Raw genomic sequence first — 23,682 nt, 5'->3', positions numbered from 1 at the left:
TTCTGCATTTATGGATCCTCACTTTTTGGAATCCTTAATTTCTTCCAAAGATCAGCTCAAATACAACCTTCTAAACAGGCTTTTTCTGGAGTTTATCACTTTTTTGTGCCTCTTTTCCATGACCCTGAGTGGGATAGACTTAGTGAAGACTCCTCAGATTGTAATTTTTCTCCCAGGGGTGAGGTAAGGCCTAAAGGCTCAAGGTTACATTATTTTTAGAATAGAATAATTCCATATAAGGATATAAAACTGTGTACTGTATTAGGGTCTCAATGATTGGACAAAACTTACGTAATTCCTCGATGTCTTCATTTCAAAAGGGATTGGTTAGATTTCATGTCTAGAATGTAAGACCATATTCTCAGCTAATGAGGATAATGGTCAGTGGGGGAGGAGGGACTTGCGTTAGGGTCTATATAAATCACTGTCCTGTTCTTTGTCTTCGGCTTTCCTACTCCTACAGGTGAGCCCCGCTTCTCGAGAATCGAATAAATCTCTTTTCTGTCATCACTTTGAGAGGCCTCTGAGTAACTGATTTACGTAGGGACCTGAGCCATCCCACACAACCCTGATTATTTTATATTTATTTTGTATTTCTTAATTTTATACATTTTATTTCCTCGGAGTAAGCTTCATGAGGGCAGGGCCATTTTCATTTTTGTTTTTGCTTCCTTAGTGCCTAAAACAGTGACTCATGTCTGTTGAGTGCTTAATAAATCCTTGTTGGATCCATTTACGAGCATCCTAACCCAATCTCCAGTCTTACTTTCTTCCAATCCATCTTATATACCACTGCTAGATTAAACTTCCTAAATCATCTTCCACACTTCTTATCACATGGCTTTACTGCTCTAAAAGCTTCAGTGCCTCCCCGTTACCTCCTGACTAAAGTTCACATTCTTTAGATTGGCCCTTAAAGCTTTTCATAATATGTCTCTGAACTACTTTACATTTCTCCTCATTGTCTGCTGGATGACCCAGACAAAATGGATTGGTTTTCATAAACTCAGACATACTCCAGTTTTCTACCTCTGAACTGTAATCATTTTCTGTACTTGGAATTTCTCTCCCCCACCTACCTTAGCTTGTTGAAATTTAGCCCATCCTTCAAGGCCCAAGTTAATCCTGAAGCATTATTTGATGTCTTAGCTAATTAGAAATTCACTTAGAAAAAAATATAATTAAAAGTCAAATATAATAGAAGTGAGTAAAGCAAGTAGTAAAGCTCTCTAATCCCCCATTTTTAATTATGTTTGGATGAATTGGTGATACCCATGGAAACCCCTCACATTCAGCAAATTCTTCAGAAAGGCATCTCTTAAGATTTGCTGTTTTGCCGAGGAAGGTTTTTTCTTAGTCTTATGAAAGTGCTGCAGACATGCAATTCCCTAACTTTGTCTTGGATGGATAGCTTCAACTATCCTTTAAAGATGATACAGTTTTTCTAAGCAATGAAAATGAAAGACCTTTAGGCTTTTTATTGTTCATATGGCTAGCCTACATGGAACAATTTCCTCCATCTTCTGAGGTTTGTTTGATTAATTAAATATAAAAGCTGCAGGCCCTACAAAGACTAGAGCTTCATTGTTTGGCAACAAAGGGGAACAATGAACAGTTGTGAGTTGGATCTTGGCTGTCAAAGACTCTTCCTTCCCTAGTAACAAGTTCCTTTTCAGTCTCCTTTTCTGTAATCCTAAGAGGGGGCTAAGGAAGGAAGGTTATTTGGCTCACATGACAGCACTCGGGACCTGGAGGTCTTCAGGCATCTTGTCAGAGCATCTCACAGTGGAATTGGCTCCAATAATCAACTGTTCCCAATTACAATGAAAGCTCAGAGCTGTGGTCTGGTCGTTCCACCCGTTAAGGAAGGGTTTCAGATATATTATTAGTAGTGCACATTTTCTTCCTTAGACAGCGAGCGAACCCTTGTAGAATTCTGGCTCTCTAAACGCCAATAGCTAAAGTCTCTTTTGGAGCCCGCGCTGAGTTGTGATACTCTCTGCCATCTGGCCATTTGCACTGCTGCAGTCCTCATGCTAATTGTGCAGAGTGCTGCAATTAAGAAGAGCAGAGGTAAAGAGGCAAAGTCAAATAAAGTTCTTAGTGACATAAAAGGCTTTCTAGCACTTGATTGGCCATTCTTATTAATCATTTCCCCCGTTCAGGATGAAATGTGCCAACATAAATTCTAATCTGCAATTTCTGAGGGGGGGTACATTTCAACCAAAACAAACTAAAGTTGTATGTTTGCTTTTTCTGATCACCCATATCTAAAATTTTTTTATGTTCAAAGAATAATTACAAAACAGTGTGTGTATGACTTCTATGGAAGTGTTTGCATGGCTGTACCTATATAACCTATATAAAATTGCTTGCTGTCTCAGGGAGGGAGGAGGGAAAGGAGGGAAGCAGAGAGTTTGGAGTTCAAAATTTTAAAAAACAAATGTTAAAAAAATTTACATGAAATTGGAAAAAATAAAATATTAAAAATAAAAACCCCCAAAACTCTGTGTGCATGTGTGTGTGTGTGTGTGTGTGCATGCATGTGTGTGTGTAAAAGAGAAGGGGTGGGAAATAGAAGAAAGAGGAAGAGGCAGAAGTAGGAGAAGAAAAGGAAGAGACAGGCAGTGGTGCAAATAGTTCAACAATTATTTCCATTTTCGTAGAAATTCATCATATTATTTTCTTTTCAGGGGTCCTAGATTCCTAATGTTTGCCTTAAACTACCATAAGTATTTGGTATTAGGATAATGGGGGCAGAGAAGGGCACATGTGCCCCTAGATTACACTACATAGTGCAGATGAAGGCAGAAAGCTAGATTACAAATTGGTGACAAGACTTCATGCAGAAAGTTGCACATCCACATGCAAATAATGGGGTGGGGGCTTTCACCCAGACTATTGTTCTTGGCTCTTCTCTTACTAACTCTCTCCTCACTCTAATCCATCCACCATCAAAGGGATCTATTTGACACACAGGTCTGTCTATGTCACCATCTAACTCAATGAACTCCAGTGACTACCCATCACCTCTAGAATCTACTCTGGCATTTAAAGTCCTTCTATCCCCAATTCATCTTTCCAGACTAATGACACATCTCTGTCCCTCACACTGCACTCCCATTAAACTGGATTTCTTTCAGTTCCTTCTTGGCTACATTGATTTTGCCTGATTTTGCCCCCTATGCCTGGAATAGATTCTATCCTCTGGGAATTCATTTTCCTTGTAATCCATAATTTCCTTCAAGACTGAAGGTGAGTAATTCTAATTATGTGAGAACCTTTCAGCCCCCTCCAACTCCTAGATTGTCCTCTCCCCGGGTTATCTTATGTCTACACTGCATACATTTTATATATGTCTATATATACACACATGTTGTTTCCCTGAAAACTTAGTGAGGTCAAAGATGGCTTTCTTTTTGTTTCTGTGTTCCCAGTGCCTAGTGCATTGTCTGCTACGTAGTAAGTATTTAACAAATATTTGTCAATTAATTATACACGATTGGACCTGTTTTTGTGCAGTGTGATAGCTCTTTGTAAGGTGTTTGCTTTTTGATCACTAAAAACACTTGAAAAAATCATTTATATACAGTTGAATTCCAGATGCTAGAGGGATTTTCTTTACCAGGAGTTCTCTGAACCAATGAAGTAACAGATGTGGTAAAAAAAAAAAAATCTAATTAATTTTGGGGTTTTATAAGTTACATGATTTTGAATTGTTCCAACCTGTATCTACAAAGAAGGATGTCATGTCATGTCAACAGAATGTGAATTTGCGAGATGAGTGTGAAATTTGAACATGTGTTGATGAAGGAAAAAAGGAAGTCTATTCTGAGAAAGGTTTTTGTTTTAAAAAAAAACCTGATTTTAAATTATTTTAAAGCTCTAGAGGGAAGGAGCCCATATCTCTCTAATGTTATAAATCTATGTCTTCTAGGTCTACTATCTCCCTCCTCCACATAAACACACACATATGCATGCACTTCAAGAAAGTAGAGGTTGATTGATTCACCAATCAATCAATCCACAAGTATTTGTTGAATGAACGCTATACATTAAGCACAACTGGTCCTAATGACCCCAGTGTTTCAAAAACTGGGATACTTAGCCCATCAGAAGATCTGTTCTGAAATGGGACCCAGAAATGGGTTTCATAAGTACCTTGCACACTGTCCAACTCTACTTATTGCTTAGGCCAAATCCAGCCCAATTTTCACATGCAAAGAGCTACCCTGATTTCAAATCTTAGTATTTATTGAAGTTTTATGAACATGAATAAATGAGCTCAAAACTTCTCCTCTACTTGGTCTCAGAAGGCAGAACTAGGAGAAATGGGTGATAATGACAGATGGGCATATTTAGTTCTTGAAGTGAGGAAAAAATATTTAACCATCAGAACTGTCTAAAAATGAGCTACTCAAGGAAGTGGTAGAGGAATTCATTCTCCTTAATGATCCTTGAGCAGATTTTTGAAGACTATCAGCTAGGAAGTATTATAGAAGGACAGATTTATCAGGGACAGATTGGACTATATTGTCATGAAGGTCCTTTTGAACCAAGATTCTGTGATTTGTCAAGTACTTAATATACAAAGCACTCTGCTAGGCACTGAGAAAAAAATTATTCATTACCTCTGAATTTAGGGAGTATACCGCTTAACAAGGAGATAATAGCAATAACATAGAGGAGGTACTTATAACAGTAGATAGGATGTTATACAGTAGATAGGATGCTGACTTGGAGACAAAAAAAGCTGTATTCAAATTCCCTTATCTGTAATGTGAAGTTTGTACTAGATGACCATCTAACATTCCTTCCAGTTCTAATTCTATGAGCAGGGGCCGTATAAGTCTATGAATCTGTATTCCTGCAACTTTTAAAGTATACAAAATGCTTTCCTCATAGTGACCTACAGATGCTTTAACTGCCAAATCTGTTAACCCTTTCTCATTCTGACTTCCCCGTAGCATTTGACACTGTTTACCACCCTCTCCCCCTCTTCCCTTCCAGCCTCCCTTTGCATTGGGTATTCTTGATACTGACATCTCTTTGTTCTCCTCCTACCTTTCAGACTGCTTCATCAGAGTCCTCTTTGCTGGATCATTGCCATCTGTATCCTGCCACCTAACTATGGGATATCCTCCAAGGCTCTATCCTAAGCTGTATTCTCTTCTCACTCTATAACTTCTCTTGGTAACCTCATTAGTTACTATCAGTTTTATCATCATCTTTGTGCAGATATCACCAAGGGAAATTAATGTTATAATACAATATTATAGTAACATTATAATATCATGACAATATTATTTTATTAATATTTTGACCTAGATGTCCCATAGGTATCTCATATTTGATATGTTCAAAATAGAACTTCTCTTTCCCTCTCAAACATACCCCCACTTCTAAATTTTCTTATTTCTGTAGAGAGAAGGAATGATCATCCTTCCAGTCACCCAACTTTTCCACCTAGAAGTCATCCTTGACTCTTCTTTTTCCCTCTTTCTACATGAGCTAATTGATGGACATGTCTCATCTATTCCACCTCCTCAACATCTCTTACATATATTCCCCTCTATTCACAAGGATATCACCCTAGTTCAGGCCCTCATCACTTCTCTCCTGGACTAGTTCAATAATTTTCTAGCTGCTCTATCTGCCTCAAATCTCTCCCCTCTACAATTAATCTTCCATTCAACTACCAAAGTTATTTTCCTGATGAATAAGTCTGACAATGTCACTTCCATACTTTATAAACTCCAGTGGATCCTTACCAAGAACCAAATGCAAACTCCTCAGCTTGGCATTTAAAGTCATTTACAACCTGCCTCTCCAGCTTTTATTATATAACACTGTTAGTACCGTACCTTCTAGCAAAAATGGCATAATTAATGACTCTTTCACACAACTTTCCACCTTTTCCCTCTATGTCTTTATACAGGCTATTTCCTCATCTTGGAATACATTCCTCACCTTTGCCTCTTTGAATCTCTAGTTTCCTTTAAAGCTCAGCTCTAGTCTTCCTACATGAGACCTTTCCTTATCTCCCCAAGCAAGTACTAATGCTGCCCCTGAAATTACTTAGAATATATCTGGTATATGCTTATATGAGTACACGTTGTCTCCCTCTACAGTATGTCTTTGCTTTTCCAGTGCCTGGCATATAATAGGTACTTATTGAATGATTCTTGATTAATTGCTTAATTCACCTTATGAGTCCAGTGGGCAAATATATAAATGACTTTAATATTTCAAGGATCCAGTGATATCATAGGCTTAGGCACGTCTTGTAAAAGAGCAGTTTACAACCTCTGGATGACTTAGAACAAGGGTGGGGAGCCTGCAGTCTTGAGGCCACATGTAACCATCTAGGTCTTCAAGAAGGACCCTTTGACTAAATCCAAACTCCACAGAACAAATCTCATTAATAAAAGGATTTTTCTGTGAAGTTTGGATTACATCAAAGGACCACACTTGAGGACCTAGAGAGTCACATGTGGCCTCAAAATCACAGGGTCCCCGCCCCTGACTTAGAAGGTAGTCTTTAAGAATTCTTATGGCCAATCTAGTGATGAGAGGCTCAGAACTGACCTAAGCTGGTTCTCTTATAATGAACATAAGTAAATCCATGCTCAAAGCCCATTCAGTTGGGTCAGAGAATATTGGAATTCTCTAGGAATTATACTAGACAACTTCTGGGGTCCTTTCTAGCTTAGAGGTATAACTCTAAGCTCTTCCAGAGTCTGAGGTCAAGAACTCAAAGTCTACATGATAATGAGGGTTTGAAGTAGGACAATATGAAGTAATGCATGACCAATTAATCAACGAGCATTTATGAAATGCTTACTATGTGCCAGGCACTGTACTAAGCACTAGGTAATCTAAAGAAAAATTTGTTAAAATTCCCTGCCCTCATGGCACTTATATTCTAATGAGGGAGACAACACATGTCAGAACATGCAAGATGAAGTCATAAGAGAAGGAAAGTAATGCCTTCTGTTTAGAGGTAATTATAGGAAGCAGCTGGAGGGACCAGGAAAGGCATCCTGAAGAAAATGAAAATTGTACTGGGTTTTGAAGGTAGCCAAAAGAAACTAAGAGATAGGAGTGAGAGGGAAGACCTTCCAGGAATAGAAAATAACTGGTGCAAAGGCATGAGGATGGGAAATGGACTGTCACATGTAAGGAACAGCAAACATGATTGTATGATTGGCCCACGGAGCATACGGAGGAGAATAGAATGTGATAAAGCTATAAAGGTGGGAAGGGGCCAGGTTGCAAAGAACTTTAAAAGTCAAACAAAGAACTTTGTATTTGATCTTCCTGATAATAAAGAACTTCTGGAATTGATTTAGTTTATTAGAGTAGGGGAGGAGAAATACCTAATCATTCCTACACTTTAGGGAAATCACTTTGGCAGTCATGTAGAGGATGGAATGGAGTGAGAGAGAGATTTCAGGTCAAGATACCAAATACAAGATTACTGCAACAGTCCAGACAAGAGGTTATAAATAAGGGCTTGAACTAGAATGGTGGCTTTTTGAGTAAAGAGGGGACATATATAACTATGTTGCAAGGAAATAAATTACAAGACTTAATAATTGACTGAATATGAGAAGCTATAGATGACACCAATGTTGTAGATCTCGCTAACTGAAAAGATGGTGGTGCCCTCAACAATAATAGGGAAGATGAGAAGAAAGGAAGGTTGTAGGGGATATAGGCTAATGAGTTTTGGGGGCATGTTGAATTGGAGATGCTTATGAGTTATCAAATTTGAAATGGCCAATAAGCATGTGGAACTGGGCTTAGAAGAAAAACTAGGTTTGGGTAAAAAGATCTGGAAATCAATTTGCATAAAATATAATAACTTAATCCATAGGAGTGTATGAAATTGTCAAGAGAGTATAAATCTAAAAGAGAAGAGAGCCTAGGATAGAACTTTGGGGGACACCTGGAATTAATGAGTGAGGAATAGATGAAGATCCAGCAAATAAAACAAAACAAAAAACAAGAAAGAGCAATCAGACAGGTAAGAGAACTCAGAGAAAGTGGAGTCATGAAAATCAATGGAAGAGAGAGTATCCAGCAAGAGAAGGTGGACAAGAGTGCCAAATGCTTCCTGATGTTCCAGAATGAGGTTCAAGAAGAGGCCATTAAATTCTTCAATTAGGAGATCATTGGCAATCTTGGAGAAGATAGTTTCAGTTGAATGACAAGGTTAGAAGCCATGACGAAGAAGGTTTAGAAGAAAATAACAGGAAAGGAAATGGAGGCACAACATTTTTCAAGGAATTTGCTACAAAAGGAAGGAGAAATATAGAATAATAGCTTTCAAGCATGATAGGATCTAGTGAAAGTTTTTTTAGGAATAGAGGATAAAAGGATGTTTTTGTACATGACAGAGCTAGTAGATAGGGAGAGTTTTAAGATTCTAAAGAAAGTGGAGATGATGGGAGATGGGGATCTGCTAGAGGCAGTAGCAGGGGATGGGAACATGTATACATGTAAAAGTATTGGCTGTGGTAAGCAGAAGAGCTATCTTGTCATTGGAGACTAGACAAGTGCTGTGTGAAACCTAAGAGAAGGGTACTACCCGCTGGAAAAGACCAAGGAAGGATACATGGAAGACATCACATTTGAATGGAGCTGTAAAGGATGATTTGGATTTCTATAGATAGAGATGGTGGAGAATTACAGGCGATAGCAATCAACATGATTGGAGTGCTAGGGGCAAGAAAGTGCAGTCCATGTACTGTGGAGAGCAAGCAGCCCAGTTGACTTACCTTGGAAAGGAAGACTAGGCAAATTTAAAGGACTTTGATTGTCAAATTAATTTCAGTTTAAACTTTATTCCTTGAGCAGGAGGAATAAACAAGGGTGTTTGAGCAGAGGAGTGATGTGGTCAGAACAATATTTAAGGAGGATCATTCTGGCAATACTGTGAAGGATAGGTTAGAACTTGGAGAGCATGGGGTAGGCAAACATGTTAGGAAACTATTGCAATATTCTAGACAGGTGATAATGAAGGTCAGTGGATTTTGTTGATTTTTAGAGATTTAGAATAAGGAAAATAGACAACTAATGATTATGTGAATGAATGAATGAATGAAAAGTGTTTATTAAGTGTTTACTTTATACCAGGCACTGTAAGCTCCTCATTAGATTGTTATCTCCTTGAGGGCAGAGACTTCTTTGTATACCCAGCTCGTAGCTCAATGTCTGACAATAGCAGTTGGTTAATACATTTTTGTCTATTAATTTATTTTGATTAGGGATGTAGATATAAAAGAAATACCATACTTGACTTAAAGGAGCTTATATTCTAGTGTGTGTGTGTGTGTGTGTGTGTGTATTATATATGTATATGTACATAAATACACACATACATGTATGTGTGTAAATGTATGTGTATGTGTGTGTATACATATATATATGTATACACACACATATAGATATGATATATGGGCTGTAGGGTAGTCAATTTATATGCTTTTTCCAGAACCTTTGTAGAAGTTTGATTACTATGCCAGAGATGGAAAGAGGACGAAGAGGGAGGAAGATGTGTATATATATATATATAGTGGTATGGATTATGCAAGAAGTATAATCAAGGTTTTGGGAATCAGCTAGCTATAGTGGGCTATGTGAACTCTCACTAATTAGGACAACCTAGTGGCAGAGTGGGAAATGACTCAACTCCTATAGGGCAAGATCCTCTGGAAGTTCTATTTGGAGGACATAGTAGCAGAGATATCAGAGCAACATGGCAGGAAGATGATCCAGATTTAAGAAATAGTTTGTGATGTGGGGCTAGTTAGATATAGTATTCTCTCATCAAACACACAGACACTATGCCAGGGCAGTTAAGTAGCTTAGCTCCTTAAGGAGATGCTTCTAAACCTAGATTATGCATTAGTGCTAGATAACTCAATGACTAGAATAGGATGGCTCCATTGGACAAGCCAGTCTTTATACTTTAGTTTCACTACCTATAAAATGAAACTCAGTTCGAACCTGGTGATCATTGAAGTCACTTCCCAGTTTACAAATTTATGACTGATAAATTACTGGAATTATAATCTCTGATGATTTAGGAAGCACTTTAGGATCTTACAATGGCTCAGGCTATCAAAAGTTAGACTATAAGTTTTTTCTTTTTAATGCTGATTATTTGAACTTTGCATTCTTTGCATTCTGGATAAAAAGGATTTTATTATAGTCATTTTTAGAGTCCTCAGTATTGAAAGAAATGAGACAATAACAAATGGTTAAGGAAAACATGATATGATAACACATTGCATTATTTGATAGTTATAAAGGAGAATAAGTAATTTTATTGTTGTTCAGTCATGTCTGACTATGACCCCATCTGGGTTTTCTTGGCAAAGAAACTACAATGGTTTGCCATTTCCTTTTCCAGTTTATTTGACAGATAAGGCAAATGAGGCAAACAGAGTTAAGTGACTTACCTAAGATCACACAGTTAGTAAACGCCTGAGGCTAGATCCTGGCCCAGCACTCTATCCATTGTGCCATCTAGCTACCCAAATAAGTAATTAGCTGTGTCCAAACATAGAAGGAGGTATATAAAGTCATTTTAACTAAGAAAGGAAGAAAGAAAGGAAAGAAGGAAGGAAGGAAGGAAGAAAAGCAGGACCCATATGTATAGACAACATATTACAACTGTGTATGTGCATTCACAAAATTTTTGTATGTACATTCATAGAGATTAGAAGAGATGGTAGGGTTATATAATTGGGGAGTTTCATATTTTTAGGTTCCTTTAAAAAAATAAACTGAGACTTAATTTTTAAATGTCAAAAAAAATAAGGATGAATTGATAATTAAGTACAGGAAATAAATATACTAGGGATCTCCTGTTCAAGGAGGAAGGCAGATTAGTATAATTGCTTTGCTAAAGACTGGGATGACATAATAGCGAGAATATTCACAGAGAGCCCACTGTTGTCCTAGCCTTCAAAGTAATCACTAGAAAATCCCTCCAAATAGTGGGCTCTCTTTTCTTTAATTAACAGTATATCAATATCTCAGACTTTTATGGGATTTTGTTTTATAAGATGAGTCAAATATTAATCATAGAACAGAAATTGGCAAAATGCTTTTGTGATTGAATCATTAATATTTAAAATGCTTCATAAAGAGGAATGTAAAAATAAGTTATAATGATTCATTTTTCATTAAAGAGTCTTTAAAGTGAATAAAAAACTCAGAGATATTGCTATTTGGTCACCCTTTCTAACACTGCATGAATATGCTTATGTTTTCTATGGCTGTATGTGTATATACACACATATGTATGTGTGTATATACACATACGTGTACACACACGCACACAGAACTATGAAATTCTCTAAGTTTTCAGACAAACAAAAAGAATTCAATAGATTGGATTTTCTACCATGATCTACGTATGGCCTTCAGTGGTTTTGAAAAGAAGAGCTAAAATAAGAGTAGGAAACAAAAAAGCATAGGATCATAAATTTTGAACTGGAATCATCCTTGAAGGTCATCTAATCTGACCCCTCTCATTTTATTTGTAATGTCCTGTTAAAATAATTAGCTCACTTTAGGGCTAGGAGAAAATATAATGGCTCCTAAGGTCCATGTGGTTCCCTCATCTTCAGCTTTAGGGAGTTTATTTTGCATAAACCATTATGAGTTCAAATATAATTGCTGCAACTTCCAAGTTAGAAAAATTCTTAACATTTAGACAGGGGTTGGGCTCTCTGCCTAACTTTACATTTATATCTCTCTCTGGTTAATCACTGACCTCTTTGCAGCTGAGACAAAATTTAGTTTACTGGAAATGTTTAAGTAATGAAATAGCAAATTGCATTATAATGTCTGTGGATAGACAGACACTGGAAAGGGAAGTTGGGAAAGAACTGATCTTTGCATCAGATGTTTCCCAACTTCTATCTTAGAAGCTCCACGAAGCTTGAAGAGCCAATAACATTCCTGGATATCTCCCTTCTCTTCCATAGCTCAATCCTACCTTTGTTCCTCAAAAGGATTTTGGAAAGCCACCATGGTCCGATTTCTATGCTTATGTACAGGACCAGAAGCATAATGAAATGCCCCAGCTAACTGGAATAGACCTGTCCACCATCATTTCACTTCATCCAATGAATTTTAAAATCTTTATACTTACTGTAAGATCTTTAGATTTATTCATTAATAATTGATTGAGATGTTCTCACTTGGGTAAGGTGTCAGAGCTAAAATTAGGAGGGAATGGTTTTAATCAATCCTTACACATAAATTCAAAAACTGAGGCCAGGCCAGAGAAGTTAAGTGACCTGCCTATAGTCATACCCTATAGAGGGAATAAGTGACAGAGCCAGGATTCAAATTTGGGTTCTCTGACTTGAGATCCATTGTTCTTTCCACTGTATATCACTGCTTTCTCTAATGAGAGATTTTTTTTTTCAAAAAAAAAAAAGTAGAAGGAGGAGGAGGAGAAAAAGGAGGAGGAAAATTGATAAACTATGTTGGGACTGGATCCAAGATTTCAATGGTATAGGGAGCTCCCTGGTAAGAAAATTCCCTCCACCAATGAATTTTGGCACTTTCTTCAAGTTAATTATAGTTTTCAGAGAGTTATCAAGATCACTGAGAGGGTAAGAGACTTAACCAGGGTCTTATTGTGAGCTTATGGGACAGGTGGTCAGGTCTTCCTGATTTCAAGGCCAAGTTTATCCCCTAGGTCACATTTCTTCTTACCTATTAAACTGTGTTAGGCATGAGTTCTTCTGACTGCAGCACTGACCCAAAGAATAGTTTTGGTGGAACAGGAATCCATGCTGATTGCTAGTATTTTGAGATTTATTTTCATTTAAGGTCATATGAGTTGATGTCCTAGATAGGTGACAACATTTGTTTTTCACAGAAAAGATTGTAAACCTACAAAGTGGCACATTTAAGTGATAAACACATGGAATTAGTAAAGAAAATGGGAAACATATATTATATCTTCCAACTCTTTCCTTGTTCTATTCTTTCCTATATGACTATTACTTTTTAGTGTCCTTTGCTGGATCTTCATCTAAATCATACCCAATAAAAATGGATGACCATCAAGACATTCTCTTGGTCTCTCTTCATATAATTTCACTTAGTGATCTTATTGGCTCTCATGGATTCACCTGTGATTTGTTTGCAGATGATTTTGAGATCTATTTTTTCTAGCCCTAAACTCTTTCCTGACCATTGGTGTCAAATATGTTGTCAAACTGGATGTCCCATAGACACCTTAAACTTAACATGTCCAAAACTGAATTTATTATTTCTCCCCACCCCCAATTCTCCCTTCCTTTTAACTTTCCTATTACTATTAAAGGTATAATCCTCCTGCTAGTTACCCATTACTTTTTACTCTTCAATCTCATTCCCCATCTTCTCCATATCCAATCAGTTGCCAAGTCCAGTCATTTCTACCTTTTTAGCATCTTTCATGTAAATTTCTTTATTTTCTCTAATACTGCCACCCATCTGATACATGTCCTCATTGTCTCACATCTGGACTATTACAATAGCCTACTGCTTGGTCTTCATACCTCAAGTCTCTCCCCAGTATAGTTCATCCTCCACTCAAATGTCAAATTGATATTTCCAAAATGTTAGTCTGACCATGTCACCCACTCTTCCATCAACTCCAGTGGCTCCCTATTGCCTCCAAGATCAAAGATAAAAAAACTTCTGTTTACCTTTTACAATCCTTCATAATCAGTTCCTTTCCTACATTTCCAGTCTTACTCTCCATCTATGTACTCTGAGATCTAGTGACATCAGCCTCTTTGCTTTTCTACCTCCTGCCTTAGGATATTTTCATTGGTTGTGCCCCATGCCTAAAACTCTCTTCTTTCTCATCTCCACCTACTGGTTTCCTTTCCTGGATTCTTTCAGATCTCAGCTGCAGTCCCACCTTTAATAGTTTTCTTTAATCTTACTCTTCTTCCCTCTGAGATTATCTCCAATTTTGTTTATACATAGTTAATTACATGTTTTCTCTCCCAATAGATTATGAGTTCCTGCAGAATAGGGTCTATTTGTACATTTTAAGTAACTTTTTCTGTTTTTCTATTCCAAGTTAATTTAGAATTTGGAAGTTTTTCAGTTTTTCTTGAAATATGATCAATAATTTCCTGAGTTTCCTAAAAGTAGGAACCTATTTTAGATATCAAGTGCCTTCACCTGCCATTAATTTGTAAAAATTATAGTAAACAGTTTTGTAATAATAGTGACTGACTCCTTAAGAACACCACTATGAAATATGGCCAGTCCTCTCTTCTGGTTTTTCAATTCATGCTGAGACAAATTATATGTCCAATGAGAATCTGCAAAGCACCCCTAGTCACTACAAAGATCTCAGCAAGAAAGGAAGACTTTAGAAACATAGTGGGTACTTTTATCCCTGTTGCTAAGGAGATGCTTCAGAAGAGAAAGGGAGGTATGGAAAGTGAGCAAGTTGTTAAGAAGATGATAACAGAAAAGTAAATTTTAATTTCTGGCTCAGGGCTCAAATTACAGTTTCTTGACCAGAAATGGAGGAGATCTAATGAGGGCCAGAAAAAAAGGCATTTGTCTGGAGACTTCCAACCTGACCAAGAGGACTTTAAATTGAAAATGGAGAAGGAGGGGGAAAACTTCTTACATATCTGATAAGGGAAATGGACACCACAGAGAGCAACAGATATGATACATAAAGAAGACTGGTAGTGCAGAAGTCCAATAATTAATTAGAGGCAATTTCTACAAAGAGGGAAAGTAATAAATGTATATACTTTTAAATATCTATATATTATTATATATCTATATACAGATAGTCATAAGAAAATAACTCATATTTATATGGTGCCTCGAAATTTATAAAACATTCTATATGTACTATCTCATTTGATCATAAGACATGATAAGAGGGAATTTAAAGATTATTGATCTAGTTCATTTCCTTCATTTTACAGATGGAGACACTGAGGCTCAGAGAAGATAGGAGGTATGAGAAGAAGTGTATTATAACGGAAAGAACAGTGGATCTGGAGTCAGACAAGTCCTGTGTTCAAATTCAGACTTTAATATGTGGGCAGGTCACCTTATATTTCTAAGCCTTAGCTTGCAGAAAATAAAATTAACTAAAGCAGGAAGACAGATTCCACCACATCAGTATTATGGAGACAAGCCAATAACAATACATAAAACAAAAATGAGCTTAACAAAAGAGTTACAAAGTTAGATACATTTGTATAGCACTTTGAGACATCAGTCCTTACAACTACTTTATGAGGTAGGTATTAAGTATTATTGTCCATACTTTTAATTGAGAAAATTGAGGCCAGCTCTTAAATACAGTCATAGAATCATAGAATTTAAGTGTCGCAAAGGGACCTCAATATCCTTTCTAGTTCAATGTATAAATGAAAGGATTTCTTGCTATAACATACCTAAGAGGTCATCAAGTCTCTGGGAGAAGAATTCCAGTGAGGGGGTAAATTCACCACCTCCCAAGGAAGCCTATTCCACTTTTGTTCAGCTCTAGTTGTTAGGGAGTTTCTCCTGGTATCAGGTCTAAATGTGTCTCATTGCAGCTTCCCCCCCATTATTCCCAGTTCTGTCCTCTAATAACACAGGATAGTTCTTTGTTCTAATTCTAAAAGTTCTCTAATTCCTCCTCCACATGTGTGGTATGATGTAAATAACACAGACTCCAGAGGACTTAGGGTCCAAGCCATGTTTCTAATGATGAATACCTGAGTGACCTTCGGCAAGTCACCTGGCCCTTGCCTGGGTCTCCGCTTCTTCATCTGTAACTTGAAGAGCTTGGCCTGGATGATCTCTGCAAGCCCTCCAACTCTAGATCTGTAATTTTGTGAAGTGCTGAAACGCAGCTATCAAGTCTCCATGAGTCTTCTCTCCTTCAGGCTAAGCATCCTTAATTCCAACAACTGATCTTAATAAGCCATGAACTCAAAGTCCTTCACCATCCTGGGTGTCCTGCTCTGGACACTCTTCAGCTTATCAACATCTTTCTTAAACTATGGTGGCTAGAATTGAACCTAGTGCTCCAGATCAGTGCTGGGAAAGGAGACTACCTCAGGACTTTCACCTCCCTGAAATCCTCTTGAAATCCTGGTGGGGTTTTTTTTTCCTCTTAAAAATCTATATGTCTATAATATACTTATGATCTTATATTAAGAAACAAACTAGTGTCAGAAAGGCATCCTAGTGTCAGGAAATCTAGGAGGGAAAGTGGGTAGAAAGCATTTGGGTGAAGACCATTTGAGGGAAACAATAGGAACAGAGACTGACCTTGTGATTTCATTGCTATAGACAACTCTCAGATTAAAGAACACCTCATTCTCCCTCTCTTCTCTGCTAAGGGAAAAACAGAAGTGACATTGAATTTGGAAGAATACTACTTACCTCTTGGACATACATCAAGTCATTAATTAATCGCAGGTATATATTAAGTTCCTAGTATATAAATAGCTCTGTGCTAGGTCCTAGAGCTATAAAGACAAAACCAAAATAGTCTATGCAAAATCGGGCAAAACAATATGTAAATATAAAATATATACAGAGTAAATGCAAAGTCATGAGAGGAGGGTGGAAGGAGAAAGGGTTCTGTTAGGAAAGAGGACTTGAGCTGAATTTTAAAGGAAGCAAGGAATTCTTAGAGGAGGAAGTAAGGAAGTTCATTCCAAGCATAAACTTAATCCCTATGTAAAAGCATAGGGATAGGAGTTATAATGTTATGCACAGAAAACAGTCAGGAGACCAATTTGGTTGCAATGTGGAGTTCAAGAAGGAGAATATAGTGTAATAAGCTTGAGAAGGCAGGCAGGACCTCAATTCTAAATGGCTTCAAATGCTAAAACAAGAAATTTGTATTTTATCCTGGATGTAATAGGGAGTCATTGGTGATATGAGCAGGGGTGTGACATGGGCATATTTGTGCTTTAGAAATATCAACTGGTCAGTTATATAGAAGACAGATTAGAGACAGGAGAAACTGGAAGCAGGGAGATCACTCAAGAGACTATTAAATAGGCCAGATAAGAGGTTGTGAGTGCTTAAACTACAGGGGTAATCACAGTGAGAAGAGAAGAGATAAATTCCAGAGATATTTGGAAGGTAGGATTGATTAGACTTGATATATGGGATCAGGGAGAGGGAAGAATCAAGAATGACTCAGATTACAAACATGAGTCACCACAAGGATTATGGTACCCTTGACAGAGAAACATAAGATAGGAAAATGAGGCATATTTTAGGGAAAGATGATAAGTTCTGTTTTGGACATGTTGAGATATTTAGTTAGAAATGACCAAAAGACAGGGTAATGTGGAATTGGAGTTCAAGAGGGAAACTAGGGCTGGATGTATAGGCCTTGTAGTCATCTGTATAGCAATGATTATTGGATCAATGAGAACTCTTGAGAACACCAAGAAAGAGGGTAAATATAGAGAAGACAAGCGGTCCCAGGACAGATGTTAGACACCAGTTAGATGGCCCTGACAGAAATACAACTAAGGAAAGAATTGATTAGAGTTTTCTAAAAAGAAGAAAAAAACTACAGTTTTGGGGGGAAAGGAGTCAAGGGGCTCAGAAAGAAGTACCTTAGAAAAGGAGATGGGATATGGGAGGACTTAGTATTCCTTAAAATAGGGATACCAAAGGCAAAGGTCATTAAAAAGATAAAGAACTAGTATGGGGGCAAAGGAGGTATGAATAAAAGAATCATAGTTAGAACAAAAAAAGTGATCTTGGAAGAATGAGGAGGTTAAATGTATATATCTGAAAGTAATGCTCAAGAAGAAACTGCTTTACATAAAATACACTGTATTATCTTGGATTGATTTTTAAAAAGATAATATCTAGTGATCTGCCTATGGGCTTGGAGCATAGTGTAGGTTTGGGAGTAAAGGAGGAGAACAAGATAGAACTGTTTCAAGTGACACAATCTGCAGGCATCTGTTCCTATTCATTTTTTAATAAACAAAAAAGAATAGCATGCCAAAATTTCATAGAAGGCAAAACAAGCATAACAATAATAACTTTGAATGTTAATGGATTGAAGTTGCCTACACAATGGAAGAGAATGTCAAAACAGGTAGACAGGAAAACCCAATAATTTTCTGTGTAGATGAATCATAATTAAAATATAAAACTTGCAGCGGGTTAAAATGAGAGGCTGTTGTAAATTGTATCATGTTTTGTCTGAATTTAAAAAAAACCACAGGAGTGATGATTATTATTTTGGACTATGAATGGCAACAGTAAAAATAGATATTATCCAGAAAAAACAGGGAAATAATGGTATGCTTAATGTCAGTGGAAGACATGTAGCAACATCAATATTAAATGCATATGAATGGAATGTTTTCTGAGTACTTAAAAGAAAATCTAATTGAATTTTTTAAAGGGCAGGTGACATCAGCATGCTAATTTTTTAACTTGGATAATCCAACATAAAGACAATTGTAAAGAAAATTATAAATCTGAACAGAATGTTTAGAAAAACCTGATATATGAGCAGGTAATGCAGTACAGCAGAAGAAATCTGGATCTGGAGTCAGAAGCTCTGGATTTAAATTCTCATCACTGCCCCTTACTACTTGTGTGCAAGAAAGTCATATAGTTCTCTAATCCTCATTATTTTCACCTTTGAAATAAAGAGGTTTAACTAGAAAATTGCCACATTTCCTTCCAACTCTTAAACAAGAATTTTTGCTTTTGCATTTAAAAAAAATAGGCATTTTAGAAAATATGCATATTGTTCATCTGGATATAGCTCCTTTACAAAAATTAACCATGTTCATTAACTATAAGCATAAAACTCATTACATATATATATATATATATATATATATATGTTTGCGTATCTATGTATATCTAGATAAATATCCAGAAATATTAAACATATCCTCCATGGATCAATTAATTAATTAAATAAATATTAATTATTTTTATAAAATTAATTTATAATATATTATATATAATTATAAAATTAAATTTATAAAATTAATTAATTAAATTAATAAAAATTATGTGCAAGGGAAATATGATAAAAAGAAAAAATACTAAAAAGGAAATTAATTTGTTATTCTAAATAATTCTAAATATTCTAAATTATGTTGTTTTAAATAAAGAAATGAATAAGCTAAAAGAGAAATAATAGAAATGACAAATTAATATATTAAAATCATAGTAAAATATAAAAAGTAATAAGATGAAGGTAACATGGACCTCAGAGGAAAATTTAAATCTTTGAACATTTATATCATCAAAAGAAAAATATAACATGCAATTAAAGAGGAAACTAGAACATGAACAAGTTATTAATCCCCCAAATACTCATAAGACTAAGTATTTTAAAAATCAAATGAAAGACAAAGGAAATGGGGGGTGGGGTGGAGAGTATTAAGCTGAAAAAGCAAAGACCTGGCATGTTTTTAATCAAAATATTAAATAAAAAAACTTTTGCATAAAATCAATGAAACTAGAATTAGAAAAAAATTATTCTTTGCCTTTTGAATCAAATGAAAAAATATGGTTTGGGGAAAAGTCTTTGTGTTGAAATCTTCCCGATCAAAGTCTGACATTCAAATTCTATGTGGAAGAGCCATTTTGTGATAGAGTAGGATTAAGAGGATATGAACAATACTCAAGGAAGAATAAACAACCAACAGTCTGAAAAATTATTCAAAATCATTATTAAATTAATGCAAATTTAAAATGCCATCAAATTACCAAGAAAGGAAAAAACAGGGGAGAACACTGTTGGAGGGCTATGGGAAGACTGGAATACTAATTCGCTGGTGGCATTGCTATTAATGGGTTCACACATCCTCAAAAATAATTTGAAATTATGCAAAGTTACTAAGTTGTTCATACTCTTTGATCCAGAGATAAACCTCAAAGGAGTCGTTGACAGAAAGACAAGAACTATATGTACAAAAATATTTATAGCATCATTATTTATGGAAAAAAGGTTGGAAACGAAATATGTGCCCAGTGATTAGGGAATGACTGAATGAATGGTGGCATATGAACAGGATGAAATATTATTGAACTGTACGGAATGTTGACTACAAAGAATTCAGCATGGGAAGACATATGAGATGAGATGATACAGGGTAAAGAAAGTAGAGCCAAGAACAGGGCACTATTACTACAACAATACAAATAATTATAACACTGAGAAGTCATAAAACATATTTAATACAACAGATAGTAGATACATATTCTTTCTGCTAAGAATTGGAAAACTATATAAGTGTAAAGTTATACTTTTATTATTTTTATATAATATTTATAATTTATATATAAATATGTAATATATAATATATAATTTATAACAATAATTTAATTATTAGCAATAATCATACTATTGGAAGGCTTTTAAAAACTTTTTTCAGGGAATGTTCTTTATGTTGCCATTTATTTGAGTATCTGTTGAGAAGTACCTCAGGGCGAAACAAATGTATCCGTAAAAAAAAAAATCAATGCTAAAAAAATTTTGTACAAGCTAGCATGATGGACTAAATCAAATAATATGAACTTTATTAGGGACAAATATAGATTTCTACATGGCTTAAAAATCTACTTCACAAGTCCAATATGGGGGAAGTATGATTATACAATAGTTTATGTGAAGATGGAATGTAGGCTCTAGTGGACTACAACCTCCAAGTGAGTTTTTATACAAAAGCCGAAGGACTCATATTATCCCACACCACCTTAAGAAAGGCGTGCTATCCTACTCTGAAACCTTATTTTGATGTGGGAAAAGCAAATGGACAATGAGTAGGGTGTAGTATGGGAAAAAAGGTGGAAAGTCCACCAGATTCTTCTATTAAGGCTTTCCCTACACTGAAACTGAGGCTTATCCAAAGGTCAATGGAGAGAAGCAATGTGGGTATGAACTCACTGCAACACATTCCAAGCAAGGAATCACAAAGGAAAAGTGGCATAAGTGGTATAAAGAATATTATTAAATAAATGTAGGGGTCATTTGATTTGTGGGATCAGGGAATGCTTCTTTGAGGAAGTGCTATGTAATGTGGACTTTAGAAGATGGGCAGGCAGCTTGATGTGGAGTGAATTCTACGGACAGGGATTATTGTTGTTTGCTCTCTGTTCTCGAAGAGGACCATGACATCAGGAAGATGATGCCATGCCTTGCAAATGAATTGGATTGAAGTGAGAGAGGGCTGTGCAAGCTCACTAACCTCACTTTCTCCTCTTGAGTCTTCTGGATCCAGTGTCAAGATATAGATCAGGATGACTGAAGATGGCCCCCAGGCATAGGGAACAACCACAAACAATCCCTCCATCCTCTGGGATCCCACGATATTCAGAGTACTTTCAAAATTTACCACATCTTGTTATTTGTATGCATTCCTTACTGTGTCCAACTTTCAGAACTATTAATACGCACTGCCATGTCCCTACATTGTAATGGAGTTTCTGCTTATTCTTTCAGGTCCTTTACTTAACAATGAGGGTCATAATAACATAGTAATTAATTTATTCTGGCAATGAAGGGTAACACTCTGTGCTGATGGTCAACACATCCCAACCAATGAAATCACAGATCTTGAAATATTAAAATAAGCATATATCATTAATCAGTTGTGTTTTCCTTTTGAAGGGACATCATAAACTCTATATGCCTATTTGCTATAGACACAATGAACATCAAAGAGCAGTCCCAGGTATATTTATGGTGATACAGTGTGAAGTCATTTGGCTTAAACACAGATTTATTATCTGCTTTCTGAGATATGCTACGTATTTGAAGGCATCCAAGGTTCAACTTCAAAAGTAATATTCCTAGCAGCAGTATCCCAACTTATTTTCCTTTGAGAGTTAGGCTGGTTTTTCTTTAAGAGGTATCAAAATCATCCTCAACATTTGATTGACCCAACAGACTAAAGGCTATTAACACCACTTCCTGATCTCTTCAGTGCAGATACAATTCAGTTCTCTATATAAGTTACTTTATCACAAAGTGCTCTTATCATGTTTTCTCTGAATCTCTCTAATTCACTTATTATATTCTAGCTATTTTTTCATCTTCCCCATGAGCTTCTTGAGGGATAGATTTCCTTTTGCTTCTTTTTGTATTCCCAGCACACAGTGACTGACACCTACTAGGAGCTTAACGTTTATTGACTGACTAAAGAAAAGGGATTGTGTGTTATTTAATCTTTGTATATCACCTTATGAGAGTCAGTGGCTTGAAATATGTATATGTGTGTGTATATATATATATATATATACATATATATATACATACATACTGTGTAGTGTTTTGCAAATCTTATAATACTACATAAATTCTTGCTATTATTAGCATTATTATTTGTGGGAAAAAGGACCATCCTTGGAGTCTGAAAGACTTGGCTTCAATCTTGCATCTGACCAAGTCACTTAATACCTCAGTGACCCAATGTAATTTTTTAAGACTATCTAATGCAAGTTAGGTTGCTTGGGTTGAGAGATTTCTAAACTAGGGGTTCTCCATACCATTGAAATCACAGGTATAAATAATAATAATACAAAAAGATTTCCTAGTAGACACTTAAAAGAAGTTTGTTTTTATTTATTGAATTTCTCCCCCAGATCATAGAGGAGTAAGAAAGTGCTTGGATGGAGTAAAGAGGCACAATTTCAGGTTTTAGCTCTGCTGCTTATTAACAGTATAACTTTGGGCAAGTGAATTCCCCTTTCTTTATCTTAGTTTCCTCATCTGTAAAATGAGAGGAGCTGGACTACACAGTTGTAAAGTCCCTTCTGCCTCTAAGTCTATAAACCAACTCTTCCTCTTCCTCTTGAGTTAATGGTGCCACCCTTCTTCTGGTCAGACTCAGAATTACATCGATAAAGTCTTTCACACACTGTGTTCCTATCTTTCCATTCCCACTGTTATCTTCCTGGAAATAAGCCTCTCAGTGCTTAGTTGGGATGATTAACACAGAGCCCATAATTAAAATTGGACCTGTAGCCTTCATAGCTTGATGAGACCTGACAAAGCAGGTGTCTCGCTGGCATACCCATCAAGAAGTTAGGCTTACCTTTACACTATGCAGGTTGAGATATCAGAATAGGACTTCAATGGATTATGCATATCTATGTATATGATTTGATGCATTATGCATATTCACACATATAATTCAATATTCACTTATGCATATCCATACAATAATTTTGTGTGTATATTACATATATCCAGGCATATAATTTACATACAACCATGCATATTTTATGTATAACATTCATAGGATTCAATCTATGCATATATGCTTGTGTTTAACAATCCAAGGAGTAGTGAATACATTAATATGGGCATTCTTCCCATCAATGCAAATTCTAACTTGTCTGTGCTTTTATAGATGGTCTTCATGAGTTCCTGCGGCCAAAGAGTCATCAGTTAGTGACCATTTATTACTGATGAGGCTCTCTGAGCTTGGTTAGTCTGGCCCATAGCTGAAAGCTACATAAAGTCTGAATTTAAAGTCTTTCTGGCTTGGCAGCATCTGCCAGAACATGAATTCCCTGGCATAGGTTTTATGAATCTGGGGTTGAGGCAATGCAGTGCAGTGGAAAGAATGTTGAATTGGGGGTGATAGGACCTGAGCCTGATTTCTAGCTTGGGCA

General features: G+C 36.2%; 1 long non-coding RNA gene across 1 annotated transcript in view; it reads right to left on the bottom strand.

The window, feature by feature from the left end:
* Positions 1 to 1,452: 1,452 nt before the first annotated feature.
* The window catches only part of LOC140512738 (uncharacterized), an 88,001-nt gene continuing 65,771 nt past the window's right edge, over positions 1,453 to 23,682 (bottom strand). Inside the window, exon 2 of the long non-coding RNA XR_011969894.1 lies at positions 1,453 to 2,052. This is a non-coding gene — a long non-coding RNA (uncharacterized lncRNA). The remainder of the gene's footprint in view (positions 2,053 to 23,682) is intronic.

Source organism: Notamacropus eugenii, chromosome 6 (genome assembly GCF_028372415.1).
Source record: "Notamacropus eugenii isolate mMacEug1 chromosome 6, mMacEug1.pri_v2, whole genome shotgun sequence".
Classification (NCBI taxonomy): Eukaryota; Metazoa; Chordata; class Mammalia; order Diprotodontia; family Macropodidae; genus Notamacropus; species Notamacropus eugenii.
The sequence above is the reverse complement of the archived record's forward strand: the minus strand, read 5'-3'. Positions and strand labels throughout refer to the sequence as shown.